The sequence below is a fragment of the Trachurus japonicus genome, chromosome 15 (assembly GCF_045865225.1).
Source record: "Trachurus japonicus isolate A0001 chromosome 15, Traja_1.0".
Taxonomy (NCBI): domain Eukaryota; kingdom Metazoa; phylum Chordata; class Actinopteri; order Carangiformes; family Carangidae; genus Trachurus; species Trachurus japonicus.
In genome coordinates this window covers 15,430,663-15,445,297 of record NC_140921.1, presented here as the reverse complement: position 1 = coordinate 15,445,297, position 14,635 = coordinate 15,430,663, and the positions used below count along the sequence as shown (strand labels likewise).

Below are 14,635 nucleotides of genomic sequence, written 5' to 3'. Positions count from 1 at the left end.
ACTTTGTAATGACCCGCAAACCACTTTAAAGTGTTAAAGTGTCTGCAAAATTCAGCAGATAAACAGTGCAGCTTTCACACCAAAATAAATAAATAAATAAAAGGATGGGAGAAAAGATGGTATTCACTGAGAACAATTAAAGCATTGCTGTCTGCAAAATCAGTTTCATGCGCTTTTAAGAATGACTGATGGTGTTGTGTTAATGCACCATCACTAATAGCAACAATTTCCCCTGAAAATGACTTGCCTGCTCAGTGACTGAACCCTCAGCTGAATAAGTCAAGTAGATCATTCATAAAGGAACCCTCTGGCTTCCCTGGTTTTATGGGAAAAAATAGGCATAAACACTGATACAACTCGGAGCGTCCTCAGAAGAATACATGACACCTCAAAGTAAACTTGAAGAAAGCTATGGAAGTTAAAGCTGCATTATACTTGACTTAGATCTGACTCAGGCTGCAGAAGCCAGTCATTTATAATATAAAAAGGTCTGTTTCTATACTCTCTTCTAAACATCATTAGGCTAGGTACACAAACTGCAGATATTTGAAGAGTGATACTATGAATAATGGAATAAGCCAGAGTGAAAGGCCTGTTAATTGCTGGTTACAAGACCTGATTAGACAAGTTGCTGCAGTGAGTGTTGTGCTTTTTTTCCTCACCAGTTCCTTTCTCTATTCCAAGTGACATATGAGCTCAAACACATACAAGTAGATATTTACATAACCCCTTAAAGGGCATCATCCATATGCACATGACACCTGGATATGTAAGATGTCAGCTGGCAATGTCTGACTAAGAAGTCTACTTTTTGGGCAGTGAGAGGAGCCTTTTTTCCCCCAAGAGCTGCGTATCCCTTAATCACCCTTCTCTGTGGAGAGTCTTCACTCCTGCCTGAACCCTGGCCCCTTGTTTTCTCTGCAGCAACAGAGACGAGATGAGAGGGAGAATTAGCGCCATGGCAGGGGCTGATTATTAGAGAGCCTTTGCTCAAAGCCTTCCTCATACCAAAAACAAGCTAGGCCAAGTGGAGGTAGTGATGACTTAACCTGGATTAGCTCTTCATGCTCATCCAGGGCCAATGCATGCCAGGCAGAAGTCTATTTTTACACAAATTTTAATTTGGCATTTCCATGAAAGATGGCCAGACTAAATATCCAGCTTGTCCTGTCTTGTCCGCTAATGTGTGTGAGATACTGTATAATTTAAATGTGCTGCAGGTCTTCAAAATTGCAAAGTAATTACAGTAAAATAACAAAAACAAGACTACTTTCCTCCGAAAAAAGGTAATTGCTAACGCTGCCAGGCTCAAATAAACTATCGTACATTCTCTAATAAGCATGGTCCTGAATTATACATAATGAAAAGAATCTGAGCACATTCTTTCAGTGAAGACTGAGACAGTTTAAAGCTCCAAATGTCAGTAAGCGGACCTTTGTGTGTAGATTCTTACTGTTCCCAAAGGCCAGGAATGAACATCCATTCCCCTCTGAATTATACATGCCTAGTATTATTTAGAGCACGGCTCTCAACCTTTTTTTGTCTATGTTATTCACCCCTCAGATACACTTTCATTCACACTACTCATTTCTTATCTACCATCTCTACTGCCTTTCATCACTCATGGTAGTTTTCTTTCTACATTTCTCAGATTATCCCTCTAAAGTGCTGCTAATTGGCTGAAAAATGCCCATGAACTTGAGCATTTTGTTCATCAATGAGACAAACTGTCCAACTCCACTTTTTTAAGCTTCCTGTCACAGCAGATCCAGCCTGCATCTCTTTTCAGTACATGTTTTTACAAATGAATACAGGATAAGTTCAAAATAATTACAGAAAACCCTTGGGACAGGAAATACTTTCTTGCTATTGTCTTGCTTTATTAGTTTGAACATAGCATTACTGTATCTAAAGTTGACTGTGCACTCTGCTGTATATTTAAACCATCAATCTGATCAGCTCAGTTTGTAATTTATAATACGACTTTGATGATGTGTGAATTAAAAAGTGTCAGTTCAATTTCCATTTCATTTCAATGTTCAGAATTTTTGGAATGTTGTGATATTTCCTTTTTTAAATGTAATTTGAGGTTATTATGAATTCCTCTGCTGGTGTCTGCTTTTGTTGAAATAGATACTGGCAAGTTCATATACGGCTAAATTACACCTGCTGCTTCAAATGCTGTCAGAGGAAATGTTTGATTTTTTTTTCACACAGTTAACATGTCTTTTGTGATTCAGACCCCAAACTGTGTCTGTTGTATAGAAGTTGTTGTATTGAATATTCCCTGCAACCTTTAGTGGGGACTTATTCAGCACTGCAGCTAATTAGAGTATATTGATGGGAGGCTTTTTGTTGTTGGTTGAGCTGGAGGGAAGAAAAGGCCAGCGATTGTTGCAAAGTGACAAGTGAATCATAGCTAACTGCCTTCACTGGTATTATTTCTCAGCTGCACACCAATTGTTACACACAAAGCAGACTAATGGATTTGACTCTGAAATAATTGACAACTGACATTAATGGCTTTTGTTGACCTTCAGTCACACACTACACATTGCAGCCCTCATGCTGTAATAAGTTATGGATTTGTTTGACCTTCACTAGCAGGTTTTTGGGTGACTCTTTTCCTTTCTGTTAAACCACAGGAATGCCATCCTGTTGAATGTGATCCATCTGTCTTTGGAGGAGGGGGGAGGGGGATGTTGGTCAGGTGCATATCAAGCAGATATGAGGTTGGAGGAGGGGCCACGGAGCTTTATCCGGCTCACCTTTACTGACCGGTGTAATAAGATTACCTGCTTTGCACGTCATGGCCGCGGAGAGAGAGACAGACAGGAAGAGAGCGAGAGAGGGAGAGACAGGAAGGGAGACTTGAACGGGGCTGCTCCCTGCAGTTTGCTCGCATTGGACCTAGGATACAGCCCTCCGGTGAAGTGTTGCTGCCTCTCGCTGTGTCGGGCTAAAGACACCGGGGCAGCAGAGTGCCGATGTGCCCGTGTGAGGAAGGCTGTAGCTGCCCCTGCCAGCCGGTATCTGTGGCTCCGCCGCCTGTCTAAAAGGATTTCTGTTGAGTACTTCTGGAGCCAAAATATGGTAAGACATTTTCTCCTGAGTTCTCTGGACGACTGTGGATGCATTTTACGCACATTACTCGCCACATGTGTTAACGCACGCGTTGTGTCCCCCCTCCCGACACACACACGCTTCCTCTTCTATCAGCGTTGTCACTGAGTAATTGTATCTTTGACCGCGGAACTGGAGCTTGCAGAAGGATTCTTGCATTGCCAATATTTCCACCGTATCATGTCGATTCCCCGCCGTGAAATGAGTAATCCGTTGGCAAGGCGCAGTGTTTTACCTCAACTCTGCCCTGATCTGGGCTGCTAATCTCTGGAGGGAGAAGTTTTCAAACACTGACTGAGCGCATCAGCGTTCACTTTGGATTATCTGAGGATGAGATCCCATTAATGCATGTGGCTGACTGTATAAAATGTAGTTATGGGTTTGTCAGACCTCGCAAGGGGCAAACGCTGACTGCGGCTGTTTCTGTAATATCTCACATATACGCTTTTAGTTTGTATGTATTTAAATCGACAGAATTATTTTATGTAGTGAGGAAATCTTAATGATTATGTCCGCCGACTGGCTGCATTTCTTATTAGTTGACTTTGTATCCCACCCTCTTCTGCATATCAACTACAGCACTTTATCGAGAGCACGATTGGCATGCAATAACTTCCCTCGCGAGTGTGAGCGGTACGGCGCAGCAGGAGGTAATGCATGCCCCCTTAAAACTTCATTGACTGGCACTCCGCTTCTCACAGGCTCTCAGCAGCACATTAAAGAGATGTTACAAGGCTGATTTGCTCCTGAAATGTGCACTTTCTTTAGAAACCCCCTCTTTAAAAGCCTAGATAATTAAAGAATCTCTTCACCTTTTTAAAATGGAAGCCTTTGTCTCCTGGTGGCTGCCTGTACCCTACTGTACAGCACTCATTAACCTGATCAGCACAGTGAGCCAGAGTCTTGGAAGCGGTTCATTTGGCATCTGGGACCCCTGCATGTGTCTGAGAGGCTTATGATAATAAAGTCACCTATATCCTACAATGTAATGTTCCTCATGGTATGAGCACTGTGCCACAAGCAGCTGCAGAGCAATAATGTAAGTTAATTTGACTGTGACAGTATGGGTTCTCTTGGGACATCACCTCCTGCCAACAGAAAAATCTTACAAGTATCAGCCCAAAGGGTCTTCATTAATTAATGTCATTAGTGGTAAGTAGTTAATAACATTAACGGCAGCTGTGCTCCAGTTAGGTGCGTCAGGTCTAGTGGCTTGTCTAACAGTGACACTTAACCGAAATGGACCTCATTATTGATGTTATGAGTGGCGTCCGTGCTGTTGGTGCAATATGAGGACAAGTAATGTTTCCTGTGAGGACAGTGTCATCCATTTGCTATTGTAACAAAGGAGGAATAAAAGTCTGGGTTAAGATTGTCCTGCCAATCTACTTCAATGTAACTGCTGCGCATTGTTTTATCCCAAGTGGCCCCTGTAGCTGTCAACATCAGTGAAGGAAAAAAGAACAGAGATGAGTTGATGCGTTAACATTTAATCCCAGGTTGTCTCAAAGCTTCATTATAAACTAACAGGCAACACTGTGCTGATAGTTTGTAATTACACACCTGTCCCTGGATATTAGACAGTTGGCTTCAAATGGCTCCTGCACCATATGCTTACATATGTGCATCACCATTGTGTGTATGGTTTTCTTGTATCCTAGCATTTAGAAGCACTATAATGTTATGAAAGTGTGCAGTGTCTGTATGAGATCATAGACATTGTAGGTATAAAAACCCACCATTGCACACAATTCTCCCTCAGAGGTAAAAAGCAATTATATAACCTGTTTCTATTTAATCTAAAAGACATTGCAGTCTTTAGCACATTATGAAACGGTTGGGTCTCATATTTCACCTCCAAACAGTTTCTCAGTTGAATTTCTGGAACATGCACTGAACCATGAAGTGGATCTTTATAGACATAGGGTATACTACAAGATTGTAGCTGTTCTGATCATTGTTTTTTAATGTGAGAAAAAGCCCAATGTGATGCATACAACTGTCAGTCCAAAATACACAGATTCAATTTATGATCATGAAAAGTCATATTCTCAAATTAATGAGGCCAGATTTAAAGAATATTTGGCATTTTTGCTTGAAGAATTTCTTCTTTGCACCTTTTCAGTGATGTTTGATGATAAATCAATCACACAAATACCCCAGACAAATTCATTTAAAGCCTTGATAGAAAAACCTATCTACCCTATCTGTAGCATTTTAGCTATAATCTCTGAAGGAATGTATCTGCAGCCATTTTCAAAATGGCCACCAAGAAAAGTACTAGACGATGCGGAACTGACATTAAAGTCCTGAACTTTTTTTTTTTAGTATTTCTTCAGGCTGTTAGAAGAAATACAGTACATATGATGGTACAGTACTTCTGCACTGCGGATTTGGTAGTTGCAGCTTGATTAATGTGAGGTTTTTACCACTGGTATAAGCTTCAGGACTAGTAAAAGATACATACCATTTTTACTGGCATGATGGAAGATGGGCGGCTCAAGGCATCCTCTCTTTAAGTATTAATAAGGTGAACTAAAAAGACTGTAAAGAAAAAAAGTGGACCAGAGGGGATAAATTAGGCAGCGGAGAATTACTCTTAGAAGTAATGGAGTGCCTTGTTCACACCAAAGGATGGAGAGGAAGGCCTGTGGGGTGTGGCACATATAGGTGGAAGTTTGAAAAGACTAATCAGCTCACTTTGTTGCTGGTCTGAAGTAGACCAAGCAGGTGGAGCAGCTTGTTAGAGAACTGGATGACTTCCTGTCTTGTTCCACCTCAGCATTATCTTTCAGTATTGAAATACAACGCTCTGCAGTCAACAATGACACAGCTCAAGCCACCTCATGCTCCCATCACTTTGGGTGAGCAGTTTGCATAGTCTTTACCTCTTCATTACATGCACTCACACCAGGCAGATGTGTGTGTGTGTGTGTGTGTGTGTGTGTGTGTGTGTGTGTGTGTGTGTGTGTGTGTGTGTGCTCTCGCATTTATTACTTGGTGGGGCCATACCACCTGTAGCCCACCAACAGTATGGGGCCATGAATTCTCGTGGGGCCATTTTGCTGGGCCCCACACCGTTTAGTGCTTTAACGTGGCTCAGGAGCCTTCCCTGATGCTCCTCATGCTTTTTTCTCACTTGGCCCACAAGGTGACAAAAAGTGGAAACGTGTGTGTGAAGTGTGTGTGCTCACTGGCCCCCTGGAGCTTGGGGGATGCAACTGCAGCCACACACACACTTCCGGAAGTGTGTGTCATTTTGCTGGGCCCCACTCCGGAAGTGTGTGTGATATTAGCCAATATTAGCTAATGTTCAAGACCATTAAGCGTCATAGTCTCGCGGGATTTTACGGGATTTGTTTGAGAGCTAATACTGTAATGATAACACATACCGATGCTGTAAAATGAAAAATAAAAAATGAAATGATCTGACTAATGTAGCGTATCAATTGTTTTAATCCTTGATGATTTAATGTATGTTTTTATTTACATTTTCTCTTCCCTTCTATATTTGATATGTGATGTTATTCTTAATAATTATCTCTGAAACATGATGTCTGCTCTTGTTTAATTTTGGACAGATATAATATTTGCCTGACTAATTTGTAAATGCATTTGTTTAAATAAATAAAATAAAAATCTAAAATAAAAAAAAAAGACCGATGCTGTAACAACTGAACCTCAAATTATTAAGGTATGTTTATTTTCAGTTTTATTTTATTTTTAATTAAGATTTTTTGTCTATAAAAAGTTTTGTGGGACTACAAGAAACAAACTTACAACATTAGTATTAATACAAACTGTGCCATTTGATGCTGAAATAGCTGTAGGTAGAAAGCATTGTTCCCCAGATAACAATATAAAAGATCGTTTCTGTTATCTTAGGCTAATTAGCTGCTAACCATTAACTTTGTAGAGCTAGCGCTTTTAGCGGAAGCTGGCCCGTAGCCAAGGGGGATCGGAGGGTTCGTTCGAACCCCCCCACACACACACCCCCACCACCACCACCCCACCGCTGCCACAAATGTGGTGCTTGTCGTGTATTAGGCTCTCTAAGGCTGTCTTTACACTGCAGGTCTTGATGCCCAATTCCGATTTGTTGCCTATATCCGATTTTTTTGACGGTCTATTTACATGTTCTATCAGAAGTGACCCAGATCTGATAATCTGCATTTACACCTGCTGTGCTTGCATGAAACGACCCGCTGGAAATAAACTAGTGATTTCAGGAAATTGTCACGTAATAATATAAGAATATTTTTAAACAAAGGTGAGTCTGGTGTTCAGAGTTTATATCCAACACGTCACTTACAAAGTGAACGTTACAAAATAACGTTAGTGAAGTGGCTGCGTGGAGCAGAGCTGCTGTGAGATGAGACAGCGAAGGTGACGGTGACAGTTGTGCCACCGTTTGATCCTCCGTCGCTCACGTCGTGAGGACGGGGACAGCCTCACACATTTGTATACAATGTTTGTTTTTCCTCTCTTGATTTCTTATCAGCTCGGTTCAGTTTTTGCCGGTAGGAAAACGTGAAATCTGGTGTTTATCTCGCGCTCCCTCGCTTGCCCTCGTATCGATCCGCATAGAAATGAATGTTGCTGTAGTGGCTATATGAAAACAAGAACTAGTGAGGGGGAAAAAAACAGACGCGCGGACACCACAAAAATTATTTTTTTATTTATTTAAACCTTTATTTTAACTCGTTGGTCATTGAGGTTTCCCTCATTTACAGGGACGGCGAGTTTATTAAACACTGTAACGCCTGTGACAGTGATTACAGCTGGCCACAGCTGGCCACGGTAGTCCAGGTCAGCCCCACGTGTCAATCACGGACTACAGAGGTTCAGCGAGACGCGTGAGCACGTGAATTAATATTATCATTGATGACGTATGACACGCATTGCCAGGGAAGATCCGATCTGTCTGTTTAGACTGCAGACGCATTGGCAGAGATCCGATTTGTATCTGATTTATTTCCACATATAACGGGGGCCTGAATCTGATCTGACAATATCCGATTCCATGCGCATTTGTCCCGTTTACACATTCATGTTACAGATCCGATCTGAGCCACTTGAGAGAAAAAAATCGGAATTGGGCCACTTGAACCGTGCAGTGTAAAGACAGCCTAATAACTCTCTGATTGGTGTGGGATGCGTGTCCCCGTGTTAACTGGACTGCTGCTGAAGCAAACAGCCCAAAGCCTGTGAGTTCTAGCCAATCATAGCGCAGTAGGGCGCCGCGCGAGTTGACGCTCTGCAACCTGCGGTGCGGTGCGTCAGCAGCACTGACATGCTGCTCTAAAGTCCTGCACCTGGCATCAACCTGAACGGGCCTGAAAGTTAAAAGCCGAACCCGGTCTGACCCGCGGGTGTTGAAACCCGGACCCTGAATTAAGTTGGTCCGAACCCGGCCAAAAGAAAAGAGAGAGAGAGAGAGAAGCCGAGTAGGAGCGCGACCTGACCGAATTAATTTCTACATATTTTCGGACTGAACTGACGCGTCCGGTCCGTGAGAACTCAAATCTAAGTCCAAAAGGCCCATGCACACTTGGTAGCCCAAAAGAACAGCCAGGCAGCCCAGTCCAGAGAGCAGAGGAGAGGGAGACAGCAACAGGTGTGTGCGTGCGTGCGTTACTGTGTGTGCATGTGCATGTGTGCGTGTGTTATACCTGCAACCTCCAAATGGGAATGGGAGCCTCCTTTCATTTATTAATATCTGACAGTAGCTACAGCCATCATACAGATGAGAACAGGGCAGAAGCAGAGGAAACGGAGCCTTGAAAGGCTGGTCCAGGTCAAAAGATTGAAAAAAAAAAAAGTTTTGTTTTTTCTCACCAGCCACAGCTCCCCACTAGACCAGTGTCATACAGTCCAGCCATTCTTGCCATTACAAAGATAGAAACCTCAGTCAGTAGCCTACCAAATGTGTTTTTTTTTTTTTTTTTTATCTGAAGCGAATGTTGTCTTCCCATTATATTCTTCTCAGAGTACACCAGAATGCTTCATTTACCTCTTAAAATCATAAAAACTTTCTGGGGTTTACTTTATCATCATTTCCAGTTTATCATCATTTCCAGTTTGCAGGTACCTATGTGTGTGTGTCTGTGTGTGTGTGTGTGTGAGTATGAGAGAGAGAGAGAGAGAGAGAGAGATACATTTTACTACATTAAACATTATTATGATTATTGTTATGAAAAAGCTAAGCCTTTTTTATATATATATATATATATATAGAAAAAATGAATTACATGGTGAAAATTTTGTTGTAAATGAGAGCAACAGTAAAGGATAGTGGAGGAAGAGAAACACGTGATGTCAAAGTGAAGTTATAATGGGGGAAAAAAGAAGTGTGTGCCTTTATTATTATTATTTATTTACTTTTTTTTGGGGGGGGGGGCGGGGGGAGCCCCCCCTCCACAAGGCTGGCTACGGGCCTGGGAAGTAGCCTCGCATCACCGGGCTCTTTTTTTTTTTTTCATAACCGGGCTCTTTAAGCGGAAGTATCATCCGTCCGATGACGCAATCCGGTGGAACACATGGCTAATTAACCTGGCGAATATTCATGAGACGGCGGAGCTCTGAAGTGAGGAGTTTCAACGTCTGATAAGGTATTTGATAAATGTGTTGTTGCCGCTTTCAACGGAAATGCTCGTCTCGTACTTATTTTATGGAAGCTACGATACGAAGTACGGTAGAAACTGTTTTGCTAAGGGCGAACATCCGGGTGACTTACAGCTAAGTGCTAACAGTGTTGAACGCAGGCTTTATGGGGGTATACGAGCACACGCAACGTCATGTTATAGTAGTCAAAAATGTCACATAATCATTGTAAAACAAACGTAATTGTTCGGTTACGTTATATGCCTCGCGGTAGGCACGGGCCCGGTCAGTAAAGCTAACGTTACCTGTGGTCCTAGGCCCAGGCTAAGCTAACTATGCTCTGGGTCTCAGGCCTATCGCTCTGGGCCAGGTACGCTCACTGTGGTCCGAGGCTCAGGCCTGGTCAGGGAGAGAGTTGCGGTAGGCATGGCTAGATCAGTTAAGCGTTGTGGGGTCCCGGCCACCCCCTCAAATGCAGTCGTGTTGAGAAATAGTTAAGCTAACCGATGTTATTAGTCAGGGGTTAATGATCTGTGTGAGTCACAATAATTGAAGCATGAATCCAAAACAGCTATATTCGTAGCACATGCCATATTCTCATAATTGAGAAAATAAATAATAACTTGCTAAGCTACAGTTCAGCTGATTATGATATTTTTTAAATTACAGAATGAATGAATGAATGAATGAGCAGTCTGTTTTCTCATGCTGCACAGCTGTTTAATGTTATAAAAATATTTTCACAGAGCAATGACATCCAAAAGGAAGGCCTGGATAAAGCCTGTTGAAGATGCAATCTCATATATTCTGTCAGCTGGAGACAAGCCATGGTTTGCAGTGAGATTTATCAATAATATCAAAGGTATGATCTCTAGTGCTTTCAGTAGCTGCAAATTACAGCAGCACATTTTTAGATACTATTCATTATTAACATTCTTCATTCAGAAGATATCTTATAGAAATAAGTGGCTTCATTCGTCTGTCTTGTTTAAATCCAATGTGTTTAGGTATATAGTAGGTGTGTATAAATGAGCCTGATTTCCATAAGAGAAGTTTCAGGTACACACTGGTATAATCAAATATACAAATGTAAAGTTATTTATTTTATTTCTGCTGTATGTAAAGTGTCCAGCACATTCAAGTACTATTAAAGCAGATATCATCGGCACGGCCGTTTCGGCTAATGCTGTGTTCAAGGCAGGCTTTTGAAACCGTAAGTTACAGCTTCAAGTCACAACTACGACTTGGTAGCGTTCCAGGTAACCCGTAGCTCGTGTTTTTACCGTCCTGTTGTCTGTGAAAGTTCCCTATAACGGCCACTCGTAACTTCCGACCCGTGAACTCGTACCAGATCGAACTGGTATGACTTCACAGGTCGGAAAAACACAAAGTACGAGTTTCCTTGAACGCACCATGAGTTAGCAGCCCCCGCCCTTGTCAGGCATCAATTGGTCCTCGTGCTACGTCACCACATTCACGCGCATCCCTTGGCTGCACACCATAGACTGTAAAAAGACACACACACAGCCCTTCATGCCGTTCTCTCCCCTCATTGGATAACACTTGTATCCCACAAGGAAAATTTTCTCCTCGGGTTACAGCAGAGCAGAGTGACGGAGAGACTCGTGTTTAGGCTGAAATACTTCATGTAAGTGATTGCTGACGGAAAATAGGACTATTTAGGACTTATATTAACAAAAACATTCCACTGATATCTGCTTTAAGGTAAGTGCTGGGCCAATAGAAGACTGTAAAGAAAATGTGAAACTGTTTTGCATATTCAACAGTAACATTTTAAATTAATGCATAGAAGTAGTTACACAAGCTGACTGTCTTCTTCTTTTATGTCTAAACACTAGGTGACATCCAAGCAGGCTCCAGCAGCAGAAGAAGAGATGGCTGTGCCTCCTGTTGATCTGTCCTCCAAGGTTTATGGTGAAGATGATGCTGCTGCTGCTGAATGTGATGCTCCAAAGGTAATGGAAAGAATGAATGTGATTGAGTTCTTTATAAAGTGCACTGATAACTTGACACACTAGTTTCTATTTGATCTCCATTTAGCTAACTGGTTTCACACACACAAGGTTCAGGTCATGTCTTAATGGGGCCCTGATAGATACTCTTCCTTCAAAAGGGTTTTCCAACTTTTCTCTTCCACACACACACACACCAAGTTTCAAGTTCATGTCCTTACTGGGGCCCTCCGTATGGACCCTTCTATAAGTGATTGTTAACCTACAGGACAACACTTCTCTGCATCCAAACTAAAGTATTTACAACAACAATAATGCACTTTCTGAGCTGCTGCATGATGAAGAAAATATTTTGAAGTGAGATCACTTTTTAGGCCTCTGTTGTGGTGTTAAGATAGGGAGACTTCTAACACTGACCCTTGTGGGGCCCTGGATCATAATACCTTTGTGACCTGTAAGTATTTCCAGACTCATGATTCCTGTCAGTGCTGACTGTCTTCTTCTTTTATGTCTAAACACCAGGTGACATCCAAGCAGGCTCCAGCAGCAGAAGAAGAGATGGCTGTGCCTCCTGTTGATCTGTCCTCCAAGGTTTATGGTGAAGATGATGCTGCTGCTGCTGAATGTGATGCTCCAAAGGTAATGGAAAGAATGAATGTGATTGAGTTCTTTATAAAGTGCACTGATAACTTGACACACTAGTTTCTATTTGATCTCCATTTAGCTAACTGGTTTCACACACACAAGGTTCAGGTCATGTCTTAATGGGGCCCTGATAGATACTCTTCCTTCAAAAGGGTTTTCCAACTTTTCTCTTCCACACACACACACACACCAAGTTTCAGTTCATGTCCTTACTGGGGCCCTCCGTATGGACCCTTCTATAAGTGATTGTTAACCTACAGGACAACACTTCTCTGCATCCAAACTAAAGTATTTACAATAACAATAATGCACTTTCTGAGCTGCTGCATGATGAAGAAAATATTTTGAAGTGAGATCACTTTTTAGGCCTCTGTTGTGGTGTTAAGATAGGGAGACTTCTAACACTGACCCTCATGGGGCTACTGTAGTAGTTCTGTAATTTTAAAAACACACCGGCAGCGGCCCCCGCTGATCTGTAGCGTCACTTGTTACTGTAAATGATGCTGTGTGGAAAACCAGCTGTGGTTTGTGATTGAGGGTGAGTTTGGAGCTGACAAGAGGATCGCCCTGACGACCGTTTCCTTATATTTTTCTCATCGAAAAACTATACAAATAGCATTTAGATGATGTAAAAAAAAAAGTGATAAAAATCCACTTTGTCACCTCCATTTTTGCAAGCTCACGTCAACTTCTGCAAACCGCTGCAAACAACCTCTGGGGCTGGCAGTGTTTACATCAGCACGTGTGCAGCTATGACGTAAACGAGAAAAAACAATCACGGTTGCAGTGTCCACACGCACCCGGTGAAACCAACCCCGGCCCAAAACCCCACCCTGGACTCTGGTTTCAAAAAAACACGGTTTCAGGTTTCCAAAAGCGCGGTTGCGTGTGGACAGGACATACAACCGGGAACATATGTTCACGGTTTCAAAAATACCTGAGGCCTGTACTGCGAAGCCAGTTTAGTGGGTTAGCGAGGTATGTTGAGTGTAAAGCCAGCCTCTCCTGTACTGCGAAGGTGGCTGTCTTTTAACGAGGCTAGATCACCATGGTAACTTATGCTTAGCTCATAACCTGGTCCCTCTCTGTGCGTCTCCGCCGAGAGTTGTTCTCCTCACCCGTTGAGCTGAGCGTCAGGAGCTCATTAAATATTAGACTATAGTCTATATTTTACTTTTATATACACTCAGTCACCACTGATAGAAGTTGTTCGCTCGCAGCAGGACAGATGGATAATCGGTAAAGTTAATAATTTCACTAAATGTGGCCGTGAATAAATTAATTCCGACGTGTCGCCTGTTATATTTCAGTGTTGCCCAAACGCAAATCTTGAATAAGTCTCCGCTGTTTTCACATTTAAAAAGTTCTTAGTTTATGAGATTTGCTTGTAGCTTCAGCACCTAAAAAACCTCCTATCCAGCCTCGCTTCCAATAAAACACACACTCGCGTTATAATTGTGATCAGTGAAATATATAACAATATAAAACACAATTTAAAATGACAGTTGATGTTGCTCTAGTTTATATGGATAAAGCTTCATATTTAAAAGTAGCGCAAGAGCTGTCAGAAAAATTAAAAGCAGCCTCCTCTCGTCATATTTGCAGCAACACTGTTGCTTCAGGCTGCAATCGTGCTTTTTTTTTTATATGGCTCCCCTCTCTCCATTAAAACAATTGCACTCCTCTGGGCTGAAATCAGCCCGTTGTGGATCAATTTCGTGCGGAAGTTGAATCATATGACGCCAAACGCCCCCTTTGATGTGAACGCGCACAGATCATAAAGCTGAGAGCCGGACTTAACAAACCAAGTTGATAACCAGCTTTGCAGTGCCGTGTAGAGTTGCACGATACCCACGGTAGCCACGGTACCCCGCGGTGCCAAAACGTAACGGTTCCTACTATACTAGAAATTCTACACGACGGTACTACCGTGGATTACTACTACCGGTGCCAGTTTCCGCTACATAGCGGCCGCCTCTCCTCTCCTCCCGGCTTCTCCCTGCATGTTACTCCCCTGTAAACAAAACCCACATGCACCCACTGCAACCTAACTACACAGCTGCTGAATGATTGGCTGTTTGCCTGTTACTGGTGATGTCCGGGGATATGATAGGCTGTTTCCGCACGCTGGGTCCGCCCGTCTGTTCTCTGATTGGCTGTTCGTGGTTCATGCCGGCAAGAACGGACTCTATGAAGACAGCTGAGACAGCTCCGGCCGCTTCGATAGAAACTCGCTTCAAAACAAACAACGAGCTAAAGTTCTGTCTCGCCCAGACGCGCACATGGCTTAC

General features: G+C 42.5%; 1 protein-coding gene and 1 long non-coding RNA gene across 8 annotated transcripts in view; both read left to right on the top strand.

Annotated features, from left to right (window-relative positions):
• The window catches only part of LOC146973387 (protocadherin-15-like), a 236,431-nt gene that overhangs the window by 45,260 nt on the left and 176,536 nt on the right, over positions 1 to 14,635 (top strand). For 4 of the 7 annotated variants that reach the window (XM_085799888.1, XM_085799886.1, XM_085799885.1 and 1 more), the window contains exon 1: positions 2,819 to 3,093. The exons of the other annotated variants lie outside the window; for them this stretch is intronic. The gene's annotated coding sequence lies outside the window, so the exon portion shown is untranslated. Of the gene's footprint in view, positions 1 to 2,818; positions 3,094 to 14,635 lie in introns of those variants that run through there. 7 annotated transcript variants of the gene reach the window in all.
• LOC146973388 (uncharacterized) lies at positions 9,643 to 11,685 on the top strand. The gene is made up of 3 exons (XR_015037673.1): positions 9,643 to 9,734; positions 10,473 to 10,588; positions 11,586 to 11,685. It is a non-coding gene; the product is annotated as an uncharacterized LOC146973388 (long non-coding RNA).